This window comes from Ixodes scapularis, unplaced genomic scaffold (genome assembly GCF_016920785.2).
Source record: "Ixodes scapularis isolate PalLabHiFi unplaced genomic scaffold, ASM1692078v2 PGA_scaffold12__126_contigs__length_90152505, whole genome shotgun sequence".
In the NCBI taxonomy this organism is placed as follows: Eukaryota; Metazoa; Arthropoda; class Arachnida; order Ixodida; family Ixodidae; genus Ixodes; species Ixodes scapularis.
Genome location: NW_024609838.1, coordinates 27,674,856 through 27,679,890, shown reverse-complemented (window position 1 = coordinate 27,679,890; position 5,035 = coordinate 27,674,856).

Sequence of the window (5,035 nt, the reverse complement as noted above, 5' to 3'; positions counted from 1 at the left end):
TTGTTTGTTTGAGCTGAACTTTATATTGTTTTAAGCATACTTTTTGCCCTGCAGACCAAACCTACCTAATATGCGCCTTGTGGCAGTTGCTGTACCATTTGATCTCAACACTAAAGGTGACAGTAGTAACAAACACACGAGGCATGCAATGAGTGTTTGTCCTTATGATGGCAAACAATTCGTGGATCGGTGCCAAGAATGCCGTCTTGGAGAAGGAGGTGTGGTTGCATATGCCGTTCAAGAATACAGAACCCAATGCACGATTTTAGAAGTCTTGTTTGGGGTCGAGATGCAGCTTGTGGTGGCCTGTAGAAAGGGAAAAGCAGGCGGCTCTTCTGGCATGAGTGTCTAGATAAATGCCGGCTTGAGCCAGTCGGTGGCGACTACTGTCGTGACTGTTCACGTGCACCGTGAATCTCTGCCTCGCTCAAAGATGAAATGGGGATCGGTGTAGGGCGCCTGAAGGGAACGACGGAAACCGTCAACGCGTAGGAAAACGTAGGGACTGTTATGGAGATCCCAGTGGAAAAAGGAAGTCTTGTTCTGGTGAGCTCGCGTGGGTGTTGCATGAATGTCGGAAAAAAGGTGAGTTAAACCCCTTGCCTACTAATTTTTTTTCTTCAACGAATGTACAGCAAAATTTTATTTTAAATGAGGGATTTGCAATAAATAAAGGCAAAAACAGTTTCTCGACTGCCAGGTGTCACATCTTGCTCTAAATTAGAACTTCTGGGTTGAGTCCCACTGACGTGCAGACGCAGAAGTTGATGGAATGCTTGCAGAACTCGCATCAGTCTCATCACTCCTGTCACTTCCGATCAAACTATCGTCCGATGCCTAAAAACCGGAAAGGCTGAAGTATTTGTGATTACATATGCCGGAGCATTAATCCCTATCGAAAGGAAGGTTTTGTATCTCTTTGATGGCTAAAGCGGACCACCGGACCAAAGCCATGCTTTAGCATGAATGCTCGCCAGCGACTGCTTTTTGTTTTTGGCTAAATGGAGTGCTCTCTTTCTGTCAAACAGCGAAACAAACGAGCGAACTACCCAAGGTAAATGGGGCAATGGGGTGGTTTTGGGATCTGCCAGAGTGCGTGCTAAACAAGCGCCAAAACCGGAACGCGAGTCATGCTCGTGGTCGGCCTTTATGGTCTGTAAGGGGTGGCACGACTGGTACTTGTTATTAGTAGGCAACGGGTTAAGTCTTCTACTTGGGGCACAACGGCGGGGGCGATTGACTCTGCGGGAAGGTGTAGTGGTGCGCCGTATACTGGATGGGATGCGGCGCAAGCGACATCTTCCTTTATGGCGGTGCGCAGCCCACAAGAACGATCGGCAGGGACGCAACCCATCATTCTGGGTTGGCGTGGGCCATGAAAGACGCCTGTAGATGCAGATGGAAGCGTTTGACTAAGCCGTTTGTCTTTGCGTGTTAGGCCGTAATTTTGAGATGCAGGACGCCGAGGACAGTTGTCGACTGTCGGAAAAGGGCCAACTCAAACTGTAGTCCACGATTTGTGATGATCTCTTCGGAAACTCCAAAGTAAGCAATCCAAATAGACAGCATTGTAGACTTGACTGTCCCACCACTGATGTCGATGATGGGAGCAGCTCGTGGCCAGCATGTGAACCTGTTGATGAGAGTGAAAATGTATCGGTATCCTTTGGATGGCGGTAAGGGTCCAACGAGGTCCGCGCAAATGGTGGCAAAGCGGGAGTCTGCCAGAAAATTTCGCCAAGGGCGTGGTGGTACGACGTGACACCCTTGCACTGTTGACAAGCAAGGCATGCACGGGCCCAGGCGCAAATGTCGGCGTTCATTCCGAGCCAGACAAATCGTTCCGCGACGAGATGTTGTGAAGCGCAGATTTATGGGTGCGAGAAACCATGTAGGTCTTTCTCAACACCCGACATTGTAAGGGTGCAGAAAGACAAGGCCGCTTGCGTCCCGACATGGGGTCGACGTCGCAAATGACGCTTGTGCCTGGCTCCAGAAAGTAGACATCTATGAGACACAGAGACAATGTCACGGAAGAGCAAAGTGAGTGAAGCTCCTCGTCACTGTGCTTGGCTCTGCAAGTCATTTAAGGTCGCATCCGTGGCATTCGATTGCACAGACGCGACCGAGAGCGTTGGCGGGGATGTGGTGGACACCCTTGATTGCCGAATGTTGGTGGAGAATTGGCCAGAAATGTCAAGTGGCACGTTTCTCTGGGAGAGTAACTGGCCTTAGATGACCTGAATGCATTGGTACGGGGCTTGTGATTGGTGAAGATAATGCTCTTCTCTCCAGGAAGAAACGGGAGGGCTCGAGAGAGAGGTAAGCTGCAAGAAGCTCCCGGCCAAAAGTACTGGACCATTGTTCAGCCGGCGTTAGTTTTTTGGAAAAGAAACTGAGTGGATGCCATTCGCCATTGCACACCTCCAACAGCAGAACCGGAGGCATCAATTAGCATGTTCATGGGGACGTCATGTTCTGGGTGAACCAAGAGGACGGTAGATGCAAGACGCTCTTTGATGGTAGCGAAAGCATGACCAGCAAGATTAAACCAGCCCAGAGAAGATGATGCAGACTCGGTAGTTTGAAGGAGGGCTTCAAGAGGCGGCAGAATTGTCGCGCGCAGCCCAGGATAAATGCCGGTAGTAGTTGACAAGGCAGAGAAAACAGCAGAGTTGGCAGAGCAATTCGGGAAGTGGGAAGTCTGTGATCGTTTTCACCTTGTCAGGGCGAGGGCAGATGCCACTGCCGTCAACAAAGTGGCCCAGAAACTTCATTGACGAAACGCCGAACTCGCATTTCGCAGCGTTGATAAGGCCATGCTCGGTGAAACGCTTGAAAACCAGGTGCAGGGGTGGCGCAGAGGTTCTGCCGGTGAGGCGTTGGTGATGAGGATGTCACCGACAAAAGGTTCTTCGCAGGCGCAGGTTGGCTTGGATGGACCACTTCCTGTAGATAGGAATGCTGGAGTTGTTGACAGCTAGGAGGTGACAGAGAGGTCTAAGGGCATGGTCGACGGAATCGGCGGGGAGTACGCTTACTTCGGCCCCTGCGTCAAACAAGTACCTTTGTCTAACGGTAGCGTCCATAACGTAAAACAGGTGACCTCGGTCATCTCTGGGACCGCTAATTGCCACTAGCGATCTCGTGTCACGTTTCCCGTCTTCCAGCTGCATGGCATTGTGCAATGCTCCGCTGAAGATCCGAAGCGCCGGTGGTACTAGCTATAGGGCGCCGCCGGCTGTTGGTCTCGCCGCAACCGGCAATGCCAACAGTCCACATGTGGCAAGCGAGAACAACGGCTAAAACTCCGGGAGCAACAGGTTCGTTGGGGTCCAGAACTGCGCGGCCGAGAATGGCAGATGTTGCTTGTGACGAGTTCTCAAAGGTCCTGGATGCCTTGTTTAAGCACTGCAATTTCATCGGATCTAGGTGTGCCTGGTGCAGGAGCGCAAACCGTTGAAGACACAGGCTCGTGGGATCGGGCAGACGCGACGAATGGAGCCGCAGGGTGCTGGTTGGCGACTTCCATGATTTTATCGGCATGAAGAGCCAAAGCAGACAAGAGTAGATTGGATGCTGTTGAGGAGGCTGATCTACAATGGTCGGCAAAATGTCCCAGCCCATCAGGCCAAGGTGCTGACATGCACAGTCTGATATGGCCGTTTCTTTCAGCATGCCAGTGCAAAGCAGCGAAGCTTGATGCATGCACCGGTGTGAAGCAGTGAAGCTTGATGACAGAGCAGTGGGAAGCGGTGAGGCTTGATGCTAGAAATCAAGGAATCTTGAATAGATTAAGGACCATTGACATAGAAGCTCCCATTCACGTCTTTCTACGTTACATTGCGATACAACTACGGGTCACCGGGACGTGCATGTTTCATATGTCACGTGCAAAGCTACTCCTTTCATCAGTCGTCACGCTCCATATTAAGCGCAGATGTCTCGGCGACTTGCAGTCGTAACTTGACGTAAGCAGACAAAGCCCCCGTAACATAATGCAACATGAGGTTGTGCAAATTGAATAACAAACACTATTATTTGCAAATTATTATTAAAATTTTATATGTACTCACATCTCTATGCTCCTTTCACCTCTAGCCCGATAGTGCGATGGGAGCTACGCACTCGTTGGACCAATCAACTACCTCGTGACTGGTCTAAAGAGCACACACCATCCATACATTGTCAGCCTGAGGGCAAGCCTTCAGTTTTTAAATGTATAGCATTTCTAGGGCCACCTCTTGCACTTCCGTGTCAGAGTCTGGGATGCAGCCTCGAGAGCGTGCATATATCGTTGAACACTCCGTGTGCGACTTATCTTGGAGCAGGGACTTCGCTCAGCGGCAGCAAAGTAGACTACATGTAGTACGAAGGCTCTCAATTGCAGGCTATGCGCAACACCAAAGCGATGCAGGAACAATGGTGGGCACAGCACGGCAAAGACGGAGTCAAAGACGTGGCTGCAAAATATGGTGCCGGACTGAAGCGGCAGCGGGAAGCCAGTTGCCATTGCACAGCGGCCATCCGACAGTTCGACCGGCAGTTCACGGACAGTCTGGTGTGTAATGCGGGTTAAAGTCACTGGACCTTGTAAAAGTAAGGATTCCTTGCCTGTAAGCTAGCCGGACACAAACAAATACATATAGATGATCAAAACTTCGCAAGGCGATTGGCTGATCGGTCTCCGTTGCCGTGACAATCACCATTTTGATCCTTTCGGAGTACAGTGTCATTGTAGTGAAAACGTTCCTCGCTAGTATAAGCATTTTAGGCACTGTGTATGCAATCAACTTACCAATCATGCATATCTCCACAGATCTCTTGCACAGGAAAGTTATTTTTCAGTGGTGCCAAGCATTAACGCCACACGTGGTGGCAGTGCAAAGTTGTGCGTTTCTTTTGCCAGAGTTGTGGATAACAAGGTCTCTGTCTATAAAAAATCTCTATAAAGCAACCTGTCAGTGGCAATTTGGATCGGCTCACCATGAATGGAGAGGTCAAACAGAAACCGCTCATTTCATGGACAAAAATG